Here is a 22592-nt window from a genome sequence, read left to right as displayed (position 1 = left end):
ACATTTTTTGCTCTTCTTGACTGTCTGTCATTAAGAGGTTGATGCATTGTAATGTTGAAGTTTCATAAAGACACTGCAGGAAACATTTCTACAAACCCACATATCTGAATGGCTGCCTCCACGTACAGAAACCATATCTACTGTGAATCCAACATTACCTCGAGCTTTTTCATGAAAAGCCACACATATACTAAATGATTTTGCATTTAGGAGAAGCTTTAGTTGGTGCACACAAAACAGCACATTGTATAACAACACTACATTACAAAGACCTTGATGTGACACACCTGGTCCACTTTGATATAAACCAATCCAGCACTTCTGAAAGATGCTTACCAAACATTTGTAACACATAAATCAATGTGCAGAGAACATGTCACTGTAGCAACGGCCACAGTTTGACATAAAGTCAATATGGCATCCCCTACTATACCTGCTGTTAAACAAACGTGCAGTTTTAGAATATGCCATGCCTATACAAGTGACTAAGCATTGCAGTTGTTTATTAACAGAGCCGCAGCGATCCTCTGTGATGAGGTGCGACACTGGTCAACTGACAAGAATGCTAGTCCTCCTCCTCCTCCCTTAAGACGGACCACTGAGACACTGGGAGGCTTGGTGACAGGTCTAGCCCTTTCACAATCAATAAAACATGCTCAATTCCCAGTGTAATTACTGGATCCAGCCTCCTCCCTCCCTCCTTGTAAGCCTGCGCTCATTCCACACAAAGTTGAACCATTACTCTCTCATCTGCTGCCCTATATAAAAGGTAACATAAAATTACATTTCTGTTGTGAGATGTACCTAATGAACAAAAAACGAGGCCAGCGCTATGCAGTTAGTCTGTAACGAAGCTTATAAACTACAAACTTTTTTTTCACTCAACATCTCAAACGTCATAATATAATAAGAATTTGTCAAAGAAGATTTTGAAGATTCATCCTATGTGGCTTGTGTTAAAGACGTACCCACCATATGTAGCTATACGCAGCAAGCGCGCTTCAACTTCTTTGAAGGTGATGGACAGCAGCCAAAGTCTTAAGCATAGCCGTGACAGTTGCACTTCCTGTGCAAGGCAGAGTTAGCCTCAGTATCCTACCACAGGCCGTGGGCAGACAAAACTTAACTTCCTGCCCCTCGACTTCCTGTTATTCAGGACCTTTCAAAGTGCCCCTCTGCGGGGGAGACAGAGGGAGCGGGGCAAGTTAGTGGGGAGGAAGAAAGGGAGGGACCACCTTGGGGATACCCTCCCTTCTGATCCTTCCCCTTATTATCATCCTGAATGTAAGTCGAAGACTAAACAACAGAGGCTCATCTCTCGTGGCTTTGCCCTGTCTGTTTACTGTGTTTACTGTAAGGATCATTACATAGGCCGGACGACGTGCACAGGATGCTTTTGGCCACTCACTTTACAATTAGCAGGCAGAGGCCTTTTCTAGTTATTCAAACACTCCAATGGTTACATAAGAATGAATCACGGTGCTCACAACTCAAGTTAATATATAAACAACATGATTAAGACAGAAGTACATTCCCGAGCATGCAACAGCCTCACGCGGTAATCTGATGTGCATTGACACACAGATTCTGTGAAATAATCCATGACGACGTTCTTAAGTGTATCAAACTCAAAGTGTCAACATTGTGGCTCGGTTATGATTAGCTTCTGGCAGACTGAAGACATAAAGCGAAGCGGCCTAAATCCACAGTTTTACCAATTTGTTTCAATGGCGCCTTGACACCAGCGCAGTAGGAAATGAACATCCACCTCTTTGTTCTCGCTTTAATCAGGAGGTGCTGTACCTGTAAATGGGGCTGTTGGCCTGAGGGGAGTGGAGGCAAGCCAGCCCTCTCACACTCTCTCCCTCTTCCCTTTTGTGAGAGTGCGCTTATCTCCCTCTCCAGCAGTGAAAGGCAGTATTGTGGCCCCAGCAGCATCACTAGTGTTAATGTCTCCTGATGCTAATCTGACACACGGCTGATCCTTTAACAACCACTTTCTCTATCCCCCCCCCTTTTTTTGCCCTCCCCCTTCTTTCTTTTTTTTATTCTTTCATGCCATTTCTCATGATTTATTTTTCATCGTCTCTTTTTAATTCTCCCTTTCTTTAAACTCATGTTATACATTCCCTCACCTCAGTTTCCAAGGCAACTAATGAGACATAATTAACATGAGCTATCGCAAGGGCATGTGAGCAAAAAAGTGAAAAAGGAGGCTTTGAGAAATGTAGAGAGGTGGGGCAGTCTGCAAAACATGGACTTTCTGCAGCACTTCCCCTTCCTCTGTAAAGCATAGCTTGGGGGTGACATTTCTCACACAGGAGAGATTTGAATATCATTTCAAGGAAAGGCTAAAATGCTTATGATATGAACACCTTGAACGTGTTAAAAACAAAATTCATACAGTTTGCACTAAAGAAGATCCTGCAGGCCAAAACACTGAGACTGAAATCAGGAATGGCAAGTCTTTCATAGGTTGCTTACAGATTTAAGCACTGTTAGAATGTTTCTTGCCTTATTGCATTAGGTAATACGTTTCCCTACATATTAAATCAGTCTGAAGCTAATTCGATGAAGAAAGTATAAAAATGCATTGTTCAAAAGCAAACAGTGACCTGCATGTAGGGACAGTCACAAAGCCAGCAGTGAGTGCCTGCACTGAAATGGCAGCCAAGCAGACAGCGAGTGGTTAATCTGCCCTGATGACTGGAAGCTCAGTCCAACTCTCCAATGACCCAGCTGTAATCCCACAATGGATCAATGCAAGTTCAAACAATCCTCCATGCTGCTAGCACCTTGCTTGGGCTGGGGGGTGGTGGTGTAAGACAGGGACCAGGAGACAGAAAGCTACTTATCACCTGCAAAATGACATCAAAAGGAAAGAGAGCCCCACAGGATGAACTTGTTCTCACTGAGAATACGCTTCACTGTGGGCTACAGCATACTGTATAGACGACTGAGTGGAAATGATGTCGCTCTTCAGATAAACACCAGACACGTATTCAATCTGCAAAATATGAATGACGATGAGTGGATATAACAACTTGTAACTGAAGGACATCATATGCTGACAACCTTAGCAGACAGACATCCTCCATCTCACTCTCGCAGTACTGTCAGGGGATGAGAGGACTATGCAAGGTGACTTTGACTAACTGCCTTGGGGTTTCGTGAGAAAACGCCATTGACATTACATTAATTTCATGTCTCTTTTTTAACTGACTTAGTGCCACGGAGGCCTGGAGAATAGAAAAAAACCCCGAAACAGACATTTTGCTTTAGCTTCAAGGCATAGGCAGTAGGGATCTAGAGGCCAGGAAGACAACAGTGACAAATAGGTGACATGATGTGATACCAACTTTTTCCTCATTATACGAGTAATTTAACAGAAGGATGAGACATTCAGTCAGCAGATCAGGATAAATGTTAGTCAGAAACTTTCCACTGCAGCTCACGTGTGTTTAGGTTTGATGGCAGTTTTTGCCAATGAAAGACAGACAGAAAGAAAACAACAGAGAGAGAGAGTGAGAAGGGAAGTGTGAGAGAGAAGACAGTATGACTGTGTTAACTATGTGGAAAGATGTAAGGGAAACAAGACTAAAAGAAGCACCCCGCACCCATCCCAACCCACCTCTGTGGTAGTGTGGTAGTGTGGTAGTGTGCGGCAGCTGCGTTGTAACATAATTACTGCTGGGACACTTCTATTCCCAATGATCCATTTGCGTCAGTCAGGTTTTCAAGCCCAGCCAATGAATGGATTCTCAGTTTCTCAAGGATAAAGAGATGACCCTCACCTAACAGTTATATCCATTTCATGTAGAAAAGCTACTCTCCTCCTCAAGGTAAATCCCTTGATGCATATTTGAGTCAAACTTTCATGAACATAGAAAATCATGATAACTTCTTCGATGCACAGACAGGATGATGAATTATATCTCATTAAAAATGGATGTGCTTGATGACATAGATATACAGTTAAGTTGCTATATTGTCCTGTTAGCATAAGGATTTGCCTCTAAAATATTACCATCACTATTAAGTTACAGAGCTCAACATTTTAGTTCCCGGCTTTCCAGATGGTTATTTAATAAAACTTACCGACGTCCTGAAGCTCTCAGCAACTTGAAAAATGTGTTTAAACACTGAGATTAAAGGCTGCGTTAGCCCACGACCCAATGTTAGGTTTATGCCACAGCTACCTTATATTAATTGGCAATTACCAAAATCATTTTTTAATGTTTTAACGGTTAACCTGTATACGCAAGCTCTTTAATCAAAATTATATTTTTATGCTAAAATATATTTATTGTTGCTATTGTTACAATTTTACAAAAAAGCTGGAAAAAAATAGTAAAGTATATCATTATCTTTTGGTTAATTTGCAAATTACAATTATTTGCTTGTATTTCTAAACAGAAATATTAGTTTAATAGTTTTAGTGGTTGCATGTTATGCTTGATTTATTTTTTGACTTCTCAGAAAAGTCCAGTGTGATGGTTTAAATTAGAGCTGGGCGATAGAACGATAACGATATGTATCGCGATATAACTTTTACTCGATAGAGAAATTAAGCTATCGCGATAGACCTCGCCGCTCTTGTCCTCAAAAAAAAAAAAAAAAAAAGGTCAGCCAATCCAAATTAAGTAGCGCAGAGCCGAACCAATCACAGCCGCAGCATCACGTCGCATGACTTGTTACGTACAGCACAAGTGCCAAGCCGCACGTGTGTTTGTTTGGGAAGCAGCCAGCGGGTAATGGAGCCAACGCGTAATGGAGGAAATGAGTGTGCCGACTAGAAAAATCAACCGAGCGTGACCGAAGAGAAAACAGATGATGGTTCCAATGCCGGAGAGATTGTCGAACGGAAGAGCCATAGAAGTTCCGTAGTGTGAAGGTATTTCGGCTATTTCAAGTCTGACAAAAAACAGAGTAGCGTGCACTGTAAATTGTGCCGAAAGCAAGTCTGGAAATACAATAAACTGGTGCATGCGTCACACTGTGCGCCGCGTTATTGTTTCGGTGAAATGAATTTCTACAATACTGTTACTGTTAATTCTACTCTCTGCAGTGTTTAAATGCTTACATATACACACAGTTACTGTCCCTCCACACATACGACTCGGTTCTGCTTCTATGCCCCAGCTTTGTTTACTTTTTCCCACCGAAGCTTCTAGACTTCTGATTGGCCAGCATTTCGGCACGGTTAGGAATCTAGCGCCACCTGCTGCTTTGGCATGTTCATAGCAGCGTTTTCCTTCATTTCTGCCTTTATGTGTGGACGGGATTAATTTTAAAACGAAAACGGAAAATCTCAGTTTTCAAAAATACTCGTGTACGTGTGGACGTAGCCTCAGTCTCTGACTGGAAGCGCTAATTCGTCATTCGGCTTTTGTCAGACTAAAGTAACTGTTAAAACTGTTTGAAAAGCTAAGCTATACAACAAGGAGAGATTGAGAATTTTCTTTTAGTTCTCAGTTTATTTGATATTGACAAAAGTTAGTCAGTTTTGTCTGTTCTTCTGTAAAACAAACTAAGATTTATTTTTAGAATTAATATTTTGTTTCTAAGTGGAATTGACAATTTAGTCTGTTTCGTTTGTTCTATTTTGAAACTTAAACGCTTTAGCGGCTGCCTTTTGTGTAGTTTGCAATATTTGCCTTTATTTATCTGAAAAAGTCTTATGTTCCTTAAGTACATCTACCCTGTTGAACTTATTATGGGAAATAAATATTTAAATAAAAACAAGCTGCTGATTATTTCACATTTTACTTGTGAGCAACGGCACATTTAAATCTTACAAATATAGTTATTTGGCTTATATCGTGATAGATATCGTTATCGCCTGAAATGGAAAAAACATATCGTGATATGAAAAAATCTCATATCGCCCAGCTCTAGTTTAAATGTTGGTTTAAAAATGTGAATTCAGTTAATCTAATGCAGTATTTTTGAATTTTAAACAAATTTTTGACACAGTTCCATGATATTTGTGTGTTCTAGATTTAAAGGTGGTCGAATAAACTTGTCTTGTTCTGCTTTTTGTTTTTTAATCTCCAACTTGAGAAATCATTAAGAAAAATTACTGTGCAAAGGCACTTTTTTCAATCAAGCAACCTGGAAATACCAGGACTCACTGTCTATGCTTACATTTTAAGTTTCCATGCTAACCTGCTACTTTGGTGCAGGACTGACGGACTGACTTGCGCATTTAAAATTTATAAGTTTTGTTTGGAGGGAATATTTTACTTTCTTTTCTTGTTTGTTTCAGTATTAATATAGCTACTTTTTGGATTATTCATTTATTTATTTATTTGAGACGCCACAAATCACACAAAAGACTTAACTTTATGTCAAAACATTTTTTATGCTCTCTGGAAGAGACATTTTGATTTTTAACTTACTATTTGGTTAATTTTGTATTTGTTGTTTGGTCGAGTGTGTAGGACAGATAAACACTGGAACAGTCTGTAAATACAGTTATAGTTAAAAAACGAAGCCAGTTTCTCTTTGTTTCTCCCTCCCCACCATTGTCATTTTTTTAAATTTAAATAAATTTTTTTCTGAACATAGGCTACTGCCTTTCTTTCTTTCTTCCTTTCTATTATAAGTCTGAGTAAAGAAATCGCTGCATTTGGGTGCACCTGAAGAGGCTGCATTTGCTCGCAGCTGCAAGATGGTGCCATTAAAGCAGCGCTATTATTTTTTCTGTTGACTATTTCTTCTACATTCAACCAACATTATTAGCAAACTTACTCATGGGTAAATAAATAAATCGCTCTTCTAAAAACGATTGGTGAAAGGCTCAGCCTGTCGTCAGTCAATAAATTTGTCCAATCGCCCAACCTTATCACAGTCCTTACAACTGTTTCTTTATAACCTTAAACCCTGAAAATGTGATATATATTTCTTACTGATAAAAATTGCATTATGTGGGAAATGTCCATACCAACTGGCAGCTGTAGCTTTCTGGTAAGCAACATCTCATTGGTCCTTTTCTATGTGGTATACTTGCCTACCACTCTGTTATGAAATTCTAGTGTTTTATTTGTCTGTTACTGAGAACTAATTAGCAGGTATTTATCTGTGATCATAAAGGCTATGGATGTAGCTTGCAAAACAAGTTTGCTAGCATTGGCTGATAACTTAGCTCTTCCCCCTTCTTTCATCTACATATAATCACTTCAGATGGCAACAGGCAGAAAAATTGGAGTCCAGAAACGAATGGGTTACACCCACTTTTTTACATGCAGTCTGTTCTCCAACCACCAAGACTGCTCTGTTGAAGTGGCACATTATGCGCCAAGTAGTGCTTCTGAAGAAAACCGTACTACTGTACTACTGTTTAAAAGTATGTTAAACAGTAGTACAGATATTGACTCTGAGTCACAGTATGAGTTTTTATAACATATTTTCTTATTTGTATTTGCAGAGGCCAAGTGTTCAACTAGATTTTGGAATTTCTTTAGGCAACAGCATTTCCCATAGTATCACACCATGATTCAGCTTAAGAAACTTTTCAACTCCTGATGTGCATAAATTATTTATAATCAGCCAGTCGTGCTATGTTAAAGTCATGAAAAATTATGTCATCCTAAACACACTTGACATATTAACCTCTAACTGCTCAGCTCATATTAACTCTGTTAATACAGATTGTGTATCTGAGGAAAATCCCTCCATCACCATACTCCCTGTGACTTTGTATGAGCTTCAAAAGATATCGTCTTAACATGACACATTAGCAATGAGGACATTATATAAACAAACACTTCCTGTGTTACCCCTTTGCTCTAACTGATGAAGTATTTTCAGTATTTCCCTATTTTCAGTATTTCATTATTTTTGTTGCTTATTGCTCTGTTCACTGTGTTACACACAAACACACATGGAATAATAAAAATTAATGCATGCATGCTCCTAGAGGTTTATAAATTTGCATAGAATTACAGTGTGGCTCTGTGGTCTGATTTGGTATGATGGCATGTGTCCATTTGCACGGTTGTCTATCATAAGATGGACTTCTCACCAGGGAACAATAATAATGCCAAACCCATAGGGAGCAATAGTCCCCCCCCAAACCTACCAGTAAGCCTGTGAGCTGTGTTAAGTGTCATGGCAGCCTTTTGATGTTGCACAGACCGCAACTCAGAAATGGTAAACAGCAAAGATGAACCAAGATCTTCCTCCAGGGGGAATCCACAGTGTAAGGATATTAGGGACGTTATGCATAATGCGTCTCAGCAGCAGCGCATTTACCCAATCCCAACATGTCTTTTTTAAACACTGGGAACCGAGATTAGACACAGAACTTCTAGATATCCAATTCTCCACCAGCATTTGGAAATCCACATGAAGATTTTACTAAATAAAAAGCATGTTTTGGAACACATACATGGGGTCCATATTGTTTAGGGGTATGGTGACTGGGTGTCTTCGGAGAATGTCTGCTTTTAATGGGAAAAAAAATTAAAAAGCTCAGAATAAATATTTGATTTTCTCTTCCCATTTTTATCTTCCACGCGATGCCTCTTTCCCACAGTGTTCCATTACATAAAAGGTTTATGCAATCTGAGCAGTGAGGATGGCCATGAGTCATAACAACAGTGAAAAGGCTAGCTAAAGTAGCACTGATTTTTTTTTTCTTAGAATTTTATGTTATAGAATTGGTCTTTTAATGATCGCATGCAGACCTGTGATTCATGCATTTCATTTCATTTATATTACATTTAAAATAATGAAACTGCTCACTCATCTCTCCGTACCACATGGCTGAGAGATGATGGAAGTGTGAGAGAAAAAAGTAGGTTTTGCTAAATCATTTTGTCATAGTGCTTCATGTTGTTAAGGCTCCTTCAGGTCACAGTGGGTGACAGTTTTCATTTTTAATAATCACTCACGTTATCACTTTGCTTTTGTGAATGACAGTAAACATCAGTTTTAATGAGGCTTTTCCTGAAAATGTGCAAGGCAGATCTGCCCATTCTAGTCTGATATGTATTGACATGAATGATTATCATTCACTGAGCAAATAATGAAATGGGTATTTCACGAGCTATAGCCTACAGTTTCTCCCAGATCAGATGATATGTGTTAGCTGTCACATGAACACTGTGTGCAAACATGCACAGAGAGAGACAGAGAAGGGGAAGACAGAAAGACCCCAAAGGCCTTCGCACAACTTGTCTCTCCAGGAAACAGAAAGATTCCTGGAGAGGCTCTGGCCCTGTGTCCCAGCTTCAAATAGCTAATTGCCTCAGGCCCTCTATCCCAGGGCCAGCGGCTCATGATGAATCCCGACCTCCCTAATCGCAATACCCGCTGTGAACACCTCTGTAAGCTGGACCAGTGACAGAGGTTCAGAGGAGGATTGAAACAAAGTAAAGAACAACCCAGTCTGACATGAATCCAGGATGGCAACAGCCAGTGGAAACACTACACTATTTTCACCTAGATCGGCAGCCCACAGCACACAGATGGAAAGTGGACTGGGAGAAAGGAAGAGGACAGACGGGCAGACGCACAAACAGCGGGCAGACTCAACACCTCACTTGCAATCACAGTCACACTATGAAGAGCTGGGATTTGGAGACTGGAGATGCAAAGACAATCATTTCTGAATGCCCTGGATTTAAAGGGACAAGTTTTGACTGAATTAAAATGCAAAAAAAGAAAGAAAAGAAGAAAACATGGCCTGACTATGTACAAGAAAGAAAAAGTAATATTTAATTTTCTGGATGATTTCAGAAGTAAAATGATATGTAACTATTGAACTCGGCCAGACTTGCACTTTAACTTAAGTGGGCAACATAAAAAAGACAATCTCATCATCCTGAATCTACAGAAAAACATACTCAGTGCACAATGGTTTGGAAACTCAAATGCATAACTCACTGCAATGTTCATGGTGCTATAGCTGTGCTCAAACAGTAGAGAGGAAGACAACTTTAAACTGTAAGTCAGAGCCCTGCGGTGAACCGGAGCAGCTTCCACAGAGCAGAGGGGGCTGGGGTCACTTCCTTTCCCTGTTCATATGGCTGATGTGTGCTGGAGAATAATAGGAGGAATCACATCCCCCCAGCTGTTCTAGTTCACAAAGCTTCTCAGACAGACAGAAAAACAAGGATATTACAGACAAGGCCTTCTTCCTGCAGATGAATTGGCCACAGGGCCGGTCCAGCTGCAGGAGATCCAACTGTTCCTTCCCAGAAGCTACTGAACTTTTAGTCAATGGGCTTTGTGTATGAGCTGTGACACCTAAGTCTCACAGCTGTAATGAATACACCAGCCATTGATAAACACTTTTTAATGCATTCGACTTTTACTTTTGGTAACCTAATGGACGGCTAGATTAAGTGGCTGTAACTGATGAATCAAAGAGCCTATATTAGCCCTCTCTAACAGCACAGTAAACACCTCCATCACTTAGACAACAGCAGACTTTGAAGAGAGTTTTACTTTGCACACAGTTCAATTGTTTGTCTGTTGATGAGGCTTCTACTTCATCGCCTCTATACAAAGACAGAGAAGTTAAATCTCCAGCGGGAGAGGCTTTTTAAGATCTACAGTAGAGCATGAGTAATTCAATACAGTGGGGTATATTAGCAATCATGGGAGATCTTTTGATCTAGTAAATTATATTATAATATATTCCTTTGATTTATGTGTTTTTCAAAAAGTCTCATTAAGATGCGGCTAAAATGCAACTCAGCAAAGACATGTCTTTCTTAACTTCAGCTTAGTTTTGTACGTGATATTGTTTAGCTACATCATTGACTAATATTAGGTCTCCATGCAGGACAACAAGATGAAAACAAGGTGAAAAATACTGACTGAAAGCACGGGACGCGCATGTTTTCGCTCTACGTCTTTTGAGTTTGGCTCACTCACTTCAGAAATGAAGCACAGTGTGATTCTGTGGTTTTTCGTGCAGTCCAGAAAGTCAAAGAGGCGAGGAGGCATCTTAAAGGTGTTAAATGATTTGACTTGTTAAAGTCATCACCTTTGCTCTAGCACATGCTTCCACAGTCTACCCTCCCAAACCACACCAACTGTGGAAGGCCAGTTTATGCTTAACACAGTAGCCACAACCCAAGAAACCAAGAAATTCTGAGTTTAAAAAAAAGCAATAGCATAATTTAAAAAAAAAACATTAAGACTTGATTCTTCACCATTATAGTCTGCTTGCATTATGGATACAAATAAACTGACAGGGTACAGTGGCAAAAGCAGGCTGACAGCATTACAGTGTGGCTCTGTGTGAGGATCTTCCTGCTGAGTCTCCTGTGTGGTCCAGGTTGCAGAGGTGAAGAGACCTCCAGCCAGGCCTTGTTTGAAAGAGCAGGAGAGACAGGAAAAGACGGTGCGGCCTTAAGCTGCTCTGCCCTGCTCAGCAGCACATGTGCTGAGTGAGCCAAAAGGGTGGCTTACCACCAGAGGTCTCAGTCAAGGGCAGGACAGTTGAAAGGTCACTGCTAGCTGTCTTGCTATACAAACAGTACCTCAGTGAGTAATGCCTTCACCCTCTGAGCTGTTATAGAGCTTTAAAAAATACTAGAGATGATGAGCATAGTTTATAACTGTCAATTAAATGTAAGCATTCAATCAAAGAGCTATGATTTTTTTTTAAATAATTTTTCTAAATAATTTTATATTGTTTATCAGCGCCTTAGCACAAGTTTTGCCAGTGGGCTTTGTGATGTCTTAATTAAATTTCGGTTTATTTTGTGTATTTTAATCAGTCAGATACTTCACGCAAGTTGCTGTTGTCAGTCACCCAGTGCTAGTTCATGCCCATATCAGTGGTTCACGGTCACAACACATGAATGTTCTGTCTTTAAAGTAAGGCACCGGCACTAACCAAAGACCCATAGTGACTCCCACAGTCCAGAATTTATCAGACATCTGATCTGATTAGCATTAACAAAATTAAAAGAAAACATGTAACTAAACATGAGTAATTATATGTATATATTTATAATAACAATTAATAGTCCATTGGGAGCAGTCTACAGTTAGCTGTAGCCTAAAACATTATCTCCCAGGCTCAAGATTCTGCATCCAACCTCCAGGTCTCACAGAGGAACGCTGGAATCTCCATGCTGATGATACAGCTCCAGTAAGGAGTTCCAACAAACAATGAATCACGCTAAGATGTTTTAGTTAGGAAGACTGATTATTGTTATGCATCTGACTCTTTTAAACATAGATATTAATTCAAGTTCTTGCAAAGAAAAAAAAGCATACCACAAATTTAAAAGAACGATAGCCGTGCAAAGAAGAAAAACAGAGAAAAGACAACTGTGCGTTAAAAAAAAGTGTCGCCTCAAGCTAATTGCCGTCAGTGAACAGACTCAGTATCTTGTAGCAAGTTTAACGGACCAAACCAACTCACACAGCTGGAGCGGTGTTGGGGGTGCTAGAGAACACAGTATAATGAGTTTAAAGTTAATAACTAGCCTGGTATAGACACAACTTCAAGGATTCACAAAATAAAACTAGGGATTCAAAACACAGATAAATAACCATGCAAGAAATTTCAAATAAATATAGCAATCAAACTACACTGTATAATACTATAATAGCCATAAGGGCCTTAATTTTCTTAAGAAATCTGCAGCATAAAAGAACAGCTTGGCTTACCAAACAACCAGAGAAACACTATCCTCTTTAACGGGCCAAGAATGTTCAGCTTCTATCTCTTATTTTTTATTCAATGCATCCTTGGCTTTCAGCTCTCTGCTGTTTTGTCCTCCTTGAAAAAAAAATGTCCTGGGAGGAGGAGAGTGAAGGAGAAAAGACTTTCACTCAGTGATTCAGAGGCATCGTGTAAACGCCAGCATTCTCCTTCTGACAACCGGCGTTAATTGCAGATCCGACTCGCCCACACACTCCACATTTCTCCTGGAAGGAGAAGCTGATACACTGAGATTGAAGTGGGATGAGGAGTGCAGTAAAAGATGCTGCAGCTGCCCATTCCTCGCACCGTCACCACCTCTCATTTCTCCCTTTCCACTGAGAACTTGTGCTGAGACGCAAACAAGCGCTTACGCACATTTACACAGGCATGCAGGGGCACACAAACATCCCATATAACAAGGCTAAAACAGTTACTAAACACTGGTAGTCATTGTGCAATACCAGCCATAACGATTAAATAAATACAGGACAAAACTCTCATATTATCAAAGCTTTCTGTGTGCTTGTCTAATGGACGCTATAGAACATTTGAGGTCTCTGAGGTTAGTGCAACAGTTCACAGCGCACGTGAGAAAGACATTTACGGCAGCCCTATCTGTGCCTTCATACTCATTCCTTTGACTAATACATGACATAAATTGTTAAAATGATATTCATTTCAGCACGATGAAAAAATCCCTCATCCACACATTAGACACAGGAGGTCACGTGATGTAGATCATGAGCAACAAGGCCCATTACTGGCGAGGCCTGGGGCAGCACAGAAGCTAATGACTGCAGATTGGAGGGTGCTTTAATGCTTTGCTTTAGAAATCACTGGCAACCAGCTGGTACGGTAACGTGCATGCTTTCAGAGTAGCGGTAGCACAAAAAGGACAGTGAGAAAATGCAAGTACCCTTTAATGCTGCTGTAACAACTCGTGCCCCTAGAAAAACAATGAAATTTGTCATTAGTTCAACCTGATAAGGGGGTAATATACTGTAAGCAGTAAAATAGTTACAACTGTGGTAAAGACAAAGTCACGTTTTATATATGCATGCAACATACAGAGGGGTTTTTTTTTCAACACGGCAAAACATAAGTTTGATTTTGCTGGGTTTTATCCACACAAAAGGCAGTTTATACGTTCAAATGTGAAGCACAACCAAATATTTTCCACACAGTAGATCCACTCATGAATGAGCTTATAAAATCAGGACAATTTCAAGTCTTATTTTCAGTTTCAACTGAATAAAAACTACTCCTTCTGTGCAATATTAATGAGCTATGCAGGGTGTAGCATACACTAGAAACATTTGAGAAGGTCAGGTTACCGTTGGCCATTTCCCACTCTGGCCAGGGGTTAAGGTCACCAGAGTGCCAGAGATTCAAAGAAACACCAGGCAGCAAAGGTTCTCTCGCACAATCTCCGCTGGCCAAAGATCCTTATGCAGCTTAACTTAAAGGTGCGATGCCCCTGTCACTATGCCTGTCACTTAAATGCATAAAATGTGTCACCTTCAAGTGAACTTATTAACCAGGGAGAAATCTTTAAGGTCAAAGATCATCTAAAATATCTCACATCAATTCACTTGATTGGGCACGCTTTGGCTGAGCATATTTCAGTTTTAACCAGTCGCATATCCCTTCATCTATTTCAACTAACTATGAAAATATATAGTACATATATGTATACATATACAATATAGGCAACTACCTCAGCTTTGACTTTTATCATGCAAATTGCTCTAATGAAAGAAAAAGTTTGTTTATTCACGTTATAATGCTGTACATCTACAAATTAAAAAATACCTGCATACATAAAATGTATTTTATTTTACTTTTTTTTTTTTTATTAAAGGAGGTTAGGTGTTTAAGGAAAACATACAATCTGCAGTAAACTCACGCCAGACAACTTTTTTATTACCACTGTCACCGTGTGAGCTGGCCTGATGTTGTCAGTGTGATGGCTCAACAGTGTTATTATATACACACTGATTACTATTTTCCCCCAGGAGACTCGCCCGTTTTACAAAGTATGGCTAATCATTTCACACTCTGGACAACAAGTCAGAATCTGTGTGAGTTTTAAGACTCACAATTGACAAACCGACCATGTAGTCGAGCTTCTAGTACAACTTATTACCGGCTTAGAGATGAGTCCTATAAAAGTTTTTAACAATTGACAGATATCAACAGCGCGCGCGTCTAGCTACACCCTCCCAAAATACGACACTTGGGTATTTTACGACACGGAAAGCGACTAATTACCAAGTGTGACTTATATTAAATGACGCCACTTTTTACGCTGTCTTCTCGCAAAAGCTACATGTTATTAGGACACGATAGATAGATGTCTCCTAATGTCTCCCAAATCCACACTCTACGTCTCCCTCTTGCGCTTTTCTACACTCACTCTCACTGTAGCTACAGTATCGCTGCCACACTCCGCAACATTGTTTCTATTTCCGTTACTCACCTTTACTCCCAAGTCAGTCGCTGTATATAGACACTCTATATCGGTGACTCCAGTGGATAAACGTAATTTCAGTTCACATTTACACGCTGACTGCTATTTTAGGGGGAGCTGACAAACTCAGAAAAGCCAGTCTCCCTCTTGTCAGTGAGACTCCTCCCCTCATCTGACGAACTGCCTCTGCCCCCCACTCCCTCCTTTCTCTCTCCCTCTCTCTCTCTCCACTATCTCTCTCACACACAGCGTCAAAACATGTAGAGAACAAGCTGTCTAAACAGTGTTTTGTTTTTAAACTTCAACATTCATGTGAGGTGAACATTAATCCATTTTGTGCTCATTTTCAGACATGGAACTACCCCCTCAAAAAATTGTACAAAATCAAAGAAAACAATTATAGAAGCATGTCCTCAATTCCTCTTCCTTTAAGGCGCATTTTTATTTAAAAAGCTACTTTTCCGAACTCACTGGCCTCGGCCTCATTACAAACTACATTTGACGTCATATCTCTAAGACAACAGCGATGGAATTCGGTTTGAAGGGCAGTTCCGTCGGCCGATGAAAACTCGCAGCGCCCCGTGAGCAGCTAATCGGAGCGGGAAGGCGGGACCTTCGTGACTCCCATACGGGCATGTCACGTGTATTTGCGGGGGTCATCGTCACAGGAGGTGTGGCTAGCAGGGGCTGTAGTGGCGAGTGGCCCGCCCCGCTGTTTATACTGGCGTTTGGAGGCAGGTGTCATTTTCTCTTGCAATTATGCGTTTATTATAGATTTGATAGACTTGATTCTGGAGCAAATTTACAAATGAGTGGCTATTACGATTAAATGTGGCAGTTTAAAGCTGTTTGAAGCTAACAGGGCTTTCTGGTTTGAAATGGAGCCTGAATAGAAGGACCCTTTTCTTCTATTTTAAATACGAACTTGGACTGTATTTACCAAGAAACTATTCTAGCTACAATTTACTTTATAGATTTATCGCATAAGATTTATTTCTTGATGTCTTACTACCCAACATTGGAGGTGAGCTTCCCTCCCTCCAAGACATCTACAGGAAGCGCTGCCTGAGGAAAGCGGGGAGGATCATCAAGGACTCCAGTCACCCCAGCCATAAACTGTTCAGACTGCTTCCATCAGGAAGGAGGTTCTGCAGCATCCGGTCCCGTACCAGCAGACTGAGAGACAGCTTCTTCCACCAGGCCATCAGACTGCTGAACACGTCATAGACACCTCAGCTTCACTACTGGAACTTCAACATTATGCACTACATACTGTATATAAATGCCACTTGTTTTGCACATATTCAACTCTGTATATTTTATTTTATATATTTTATTATTATTATTATTATTTTATTTTATTTTTTTACTATTTAATTTGTAAAAATGTGTATACACACACACACACACACACACACACACACACACACACACACACACACACACGTAGGAAAATATTTAGTATACACATCCAGAAATGCATACACTATTATATATTGTACATATATTTATTAGTTTCAGGTTGGCCATTCTTGTATTTTGCTCGTTTGTGTTGTTGTGTTTGCACATCTCTGTTGCTTGTGGGGCTCGCACACAAGAATTTCACTCGCATGTGCTGTGCCAGTGTGCCTGCACATGTGATGTGACAATAAAAAGTGATTTGATTTGATTTGATTTGATTTGATTTGAACAGCAGGTTAACATAAACTCTGTCTTAACAAGGTACGCCAGGTTACGCCTCACACAAGTTAATTATTCATTTTAAAATAATTACATTTGTTAGCATAATAACCCTTTTCCCCTCCAAGATTAAAAACATAAATGAAAGAATGTCCTTGATATCCTTTTGTGGTTTTGCTGCTTTATTAAAGGATCCACTTCCTGAATCCTCAGTCTTTCTAAGAGTGAAACCCAGAAGTCTCACAAAAGTTTTACACATTAAACTACATTATCTATTTGTGAAGGAATAGAATCACTCTTTCATATACAATAGCTTTTTGGGTAGCACATTTTTATTAATATACAGCTGATAAAATCAATTTTAGATCACAAGGAGTAACCAAACTTTCAGTGTCTGAATGTTTTCACTTCCTCTAAATACTTTAGAAATGGTAGTCAGAGCAGCAATTTTGTATCTCTGCAAACACACTGTATGGTTTGATGGTGCTATGATGAAACATTTTATACTTATTCAGGAATGACGGAGAGGGTTTTGTACAAAGTTGATTAGTGTTTGTTTCGTCTGTGGTGCATTGTGTTATCTAAGTCACCAGTTAGTTTGAGCTGTAAAAAGAAAGGCTGTGTTTAGTGTTCCTGGGACCTCCTGACTCCTCATAAGTCTAAAGCAAGAAGTCAACATACCTTTAAAAAAAACTATTAAAACACAAAATGTCACAGCCTTGGAATAATTAGGCCAAGAAACAGCAAACTAACAGATTAAATGGCAAATCAGTTAGTTTCATTCTATCATGGACTTGTGACCTGTCCACACTGTATCCTGGAATATGCTCCAACATCCCCCACCCCCCACCACCTTATTAAACTGAATTGGATCAGCACTAAAGAAACCCTGTCTTTCTCAAGACTTTTCTCAAGACTTCTCCCTCCGTGCCAAAAAACCAAAAAAAAAAAAAAAGCCAAAGTGATGAAATTAAATTTTAGAATAAGTCCTTAAACAAAAAGGGAGTAATAATGTTTCCATTCTATCTACAGCTGTTGATTTACACTGCCCTACCATTTGATTCTGAAAATCATGCTAGCATTTTAAATCATAACATCATATTGCCAGGTAACGTACATTTCTGGTTGTTCTTTCGTGGGAGGCCATTTAATTATTATTTTTTGTGTGTTTCCCAAATTTACTATGTATTTATAAGCACCACATGACAGGGTTAGCAAGTTTTGTTTTGTTCTGTTTTGATTGTTAAATATTGAAGTACTTTTAGTCTAATGAGCAATTCATGCAGTTGTTACACTTTGATGAAGTCATTGAAGCCTTTCCTGTAATTTCTGGATGGCTGAAAATTGTAGTCAATAGCAAAAAATGAATATTTTGCACCCAGCAGTGCTTATATTATAACAATGCTGGTGCGAGATCTATCTTTGAAAAGATTTTTCTTTTCTTTATCCAGACAGAGAAGAACATATACTTTGTGTACTTTAATAAGTATTATTATGTTGTCTGTGTGGTAAAAGTTCAACCCTCTTTGATATATTGTAGCATATAAAAGTGGTATAATATATTACATAATATATGATGTATGTTTTCAAAGTGACTGAATCTGTTAGCGACTCATGTGTGGTATTCTGTTATTAGAAGATTAGTACTACTACATTGTTAGTACAACAATATTACATCTCATAACCAAAACAAAAATCAGCATTGTTTCAGCTTTGTCGTGATCCTTTATGAGTTCCAGCTGGTTCTTATTAGGGGTGCAACGATACACAAAATTCATGGTTCGGTTTGATACTTTGGTGTCACGGTTCGATATTTTTTCGATACAAACAAAATGTTCATGCCTTTTTAAATTATCATTTATTAAAATTATAAATATATATTTTAACTCAAAAGTACAGTTTTTAAATTTAATGTTGCTGAAACAACAAAATAAAAAAAATTAATCGATCTGATCGAGAAATCACTCATCTTGGGAAAAGAGAGTTTATTACAGAGAAATGACTCTTTCCAAAATAAAAGCTATACTATACGCTTCTTCTGGGGTATATTCTCAGCAGCATATTAAACATATCAGGTCCCCATAAGGAGACTCATGTGCTAACTGCTGTCTAAATGACTCGGGTAAAGTTTGTAGCATGTGTGCTTGTTGTTTTTGTCTACTTCCACTTTGCACTAGGATGATGTCGGTGTAAATGTGCTGTCATATTCGTTGTGTTCCCACTAGCGTTGTCAGCGTTAATCTCGTTAAAATGACATTAACGCCATAATGCGGCAAATCTCCGTTAACAAGTTGCCACGGATCACCCCGTGCTTGGGGCTGGACAGCGTCAACAGGTTAACAAGCTAACTGCGCTAACGCACTAGTTCCCACAGCTTGAGCATTGCGTGACACATCCGATATACTGTTTTACTTTTGTCCATGATGCACCAGGGTCATGCTTCACATGAAAACCAAGATAGTTCCAAATGCCAGATCTGAATGAGGGTGGGGGAGGTTCAGTTTCGGGTAGCGTTGAGGCAGTTGCCATGTTGCGACGAGCTTAGCTTCTGTCTTGCTAGCTTGTGCTGCGCTCAGTGGATCTGCACTCGACAGTGCAGCCTAGGCGGAGTAGGCGCAGATCCACTGAGCGCTCAACACAGACAGCATCGTCAGAAGAAAAGTTGATAAAACAAATAAAAAATGTTGTATTGTTCGATACATATGCGTACCGAACCAAAAGCACTGTATCGAACGGTTCAATATTGATACAAGTATCATTGCACCCCTAGTTCTTATATATCTAAGTTCTAAGATATCACCTTAGCAGCACTTTTGCGTTAACGTGTGTTACCATCATCTCAAACTGAGGCTAGCAAAAAAGAACAAACAACAACAAAATCTTCTGCTATTAAGAATACAGAAGAACATCATTGTAGTGATCTGCATTACCTGTGTCAGTTTAATCCAATAAAAAGCAGTAGACTAATATATGAAAAGCTATGTGCAACCCATATTATCCTGGATGGGAGATAAAACTTAAAATGACATTAGCATCACATTTCGCTTCACATCCTGAGTGAGGACTTCAAGCCCTTTGTGACACCTGTGTCTTACCTGTTGTTCTACATGCGCCTTCACAGAACCTGCTGTTCCAATCTCCACCTTTCCTTCTGCAAGCATTGACTTTCCTTTTTTCTTCTTTCCGTTCTGCCCACAAGTCTTCTTTCTGCTGCTTTGTGTCACTCTACCCACTGATTTACCTCAAAGCCAGACCAGCTGGCTTTGGATGCTTCCCTCAGAGCCCTACGAGGCCCGTCTTCACACCCTGTTCTTTCTCTTGTCCCTTGGTCTCTCTGCCGGCACAGAGCAAGGGGCAGTGGTTTGAAGGGTAGGACCTCAGATGGACATAGACATGTCGGGCATGCATTATGTGATGGGGCTTGGCTCACGGCTCTCTAGACCAGCCACAGCTGTCAGTCATAGCTTCACAGATGAAGGTGTTGAGGACTTTTTTTTAAACCCCCTACTCTGTGAAAAGGATCATAAGAATAAAAAACTATTTTTTTCTAACACAAACAGTTTTTTAAAGAGTGAATGCTAATGTAGTTCATGAGAGAGTTTGTTTTTTTTGAGTGAAACAAGTCACAAGTCACAATATTTTTCTCATATATCAAACGTTTGTTTGCCTTTATCAATTAAGCAGCTTTTTTTTTTTACACATATGACACAGCAAGTGATGCATTTCAACCAGCTGAACGGACATGCCAAATAATGGTTTGTTCCAGCAGGGTTTTGATGCCGACAGCTGGCATTTCCAACTTACATTGCGCCAGACCACAAATAGACCCAGACACTCTCCAATTAAAAAATGCATGCAGCTAGCTTTATTAAGCCGTACAAGTCAAGTCTGATCTATCTTATGATCGCGAGGAAAGAAATAGATGCTTGTGTTGTAAATGAGAAAAACACAAACAGAACTCAAAGTCACACAATTTCCTAAGACAGCAGTCAGACTACAAGGATCTAAAATAACATTTCATTATCTGAGGCTCATTAAAACAACAGTTCTAAAACCCCTCAACACTCCTCACCAATCACCGGTTCTCTCCTCGCTGCGCATTACACCTTAGTCATGGGACATGCACTGCTAAAAACTGTCATGCTGAATATCACTGATATAACTGAATAACTACACTTATAATGACTCTGATATATAAGTCAACCATTAGAAAAACAGTAGTATACCTTCTTAAATAACCACCAAATAAGTTTATTTATTAAATGTGAAAGTAACAGAGTTGCATAAGATGAAAATACTTTCAGTCTCGGAAGAGATTTAACAGCATCATAGAAAAGTGTCGATTGATTGAAATTATATTTTTTTCAAAGTGCTACAGCTTTTCCTCCAGACTGATTTTAATCATATTAATGGTACAGAAAGTCTTCCAACAAAGTCATATCTGAGTCGACCGCAGCAATGTGTTAGATAATCAAGATCGAGATCTAAAAATACTCCGTGTCTCACAGTTTGAAAGTCTTCTCTCATTACCCACTGTAATTAAAAGTAACCAAGGCATTCAAGCTCCAAATAGCAGACAACTGTTAATGTGAAGAGGTGACACTTGAAACTAAATTCCTTAGGATACAAGTTTGCTGAGGAGAGCGGAGTAGCTAACACGATATACGTGCACTCCAGTGAATGTGGGTCTGGAGAAAGGTGCCCACTTAGGCTTAATGGTCAGCTAGCAATCAAATGTTTTCTGCGCAAAGCAAGACGCTGCGGTTTCGGTTTATTTGCTCTATAGAAATAATGACAGGTATAACTTTGCAAGAGTTCTGTGATGTTTCTCGCTTGTTATGTCTCACTTCTGTACAACTTTGACACTCTGCAGTAGTTTTGTTGAGCAGTTCCTGAGGCAGAGAACGACAGCATACAAAGGTCCTTATGATGAGCTGATGATCCCTCTTGAGATTATCAGTCTCTTGGGTTTCTTAATGTATTCGTCTCTGTTTATCGCACTACTGAATGCTTATCAGCTGCAAGGGGGAGTAGCTCAAACATCCATTCTGTCTTGTTTGCTTGATAGGCCCCCTTTTTCCAGCAGATGTGCAGAGATTTGGATAATAATGCAAGTTCTTTAATTATCTGCAATATTCACACAAGTCTATAGTTCCATTTCTGAAATTTAGTCTCAATTGTACTGAGCTCATTAAAAATTGAACAAGGTCAGGAATTAATCTGCTCTTGCCATTATTCATTTTGTCTCCAATATCAATTTAATTAATCACCTGGAATGACTCAAATGATTAACAGTGCCACGTACTACTGAGTGATTTCACAAACATATTGTGGGGTTTTTTCTTAACATCCACCTAAGGATCTCACTTATTAGTAGAAGAAAACATTCGAAGTACTTTCAGGGTTTGTTTTTTTAATAAATCTTTAATTTTCTATGAGTGCAAATGATGATTTTGTACTCGGGCAGTTCACTGTTGGCTAATTTCACAGATTTTCTGACTCGATGATTGCATCATAAGCAAAAACGTGTGCGAGCGTGTCTGTGTACGTGTGAGTTTCTGACATTGCCAAAGCCAGTGAGCAGGTGCCATCACTTCTCATTCCCACCATTTCCAGTGAAAAGACATGTTGAGAACAAGACGGATCAGGGGAGTCTGCGGAAGGGAATGTGTGGGAGAAACCACTTTAATTCCTGCCTTTCAGCCAGTTCTCCTTGGCATTTTAGTTACGATTGCACATCAAGCTAATGCTACTGTAATTGAATTT

General features: G+C 39.5%; 1 protein-coding gene across 10 annotated transcripts in view; it reads right to left on the bottom strand.

The window, feature by feature from the left end:
• mef2aa (myocyte enhancer factor 2aa) overlaps window positions 1-20172 on the bottom strand; it is a 68463-nt gene extending 48291 nt beyond the window's left edge. For 4 of the 10 annotated variants that reach the window (XM_086298580.1, XM_086298583.1, XM_086298584.1 and 1 more), the window contains exon 1: window positions 15156-15327. The gene's annotated coding sequence lies outside the window, so the exon portion shown is untranslated. Of the gene's footprint in view, window positions 1-12639; window positions 12796-15155; window positions 15329-19921 lie in introns of those variants that run through there. The other 6 variants (XM_086298577.1, XM_086298582.1, XM_086298585.1 and 3 more) reach the window with 4 other exon arrangements.
• Window positions 20173-22592: the final 2420 nt, after the last annotated feature.

This window comes from Aulonocara sp. 'chitande type north' Nkhata Bay, linkage group LG7 (genome assembly GCF_057382095.1).
Source record: "Aulonocara sp. 'chitande type north' Nkhata Bay isolate Kocher_YH1m ecotype deep benthic linkage group LG7, A_spYH_male_GT1.1, whole genome shotgun sequence".
Taxonomy (NCBI): Eukaryota; Metazoa; Chordata; class Actinopteri; order Cichliformes; family Cichlidae; genus Aulonocara; species Aulonocara sp. 'chitande type north' Nkhata Bay.
Note: the sequence above shows the minus strand (reverse complement) of the source record. Positions and strands in the feature narration are given on the sequence as shown.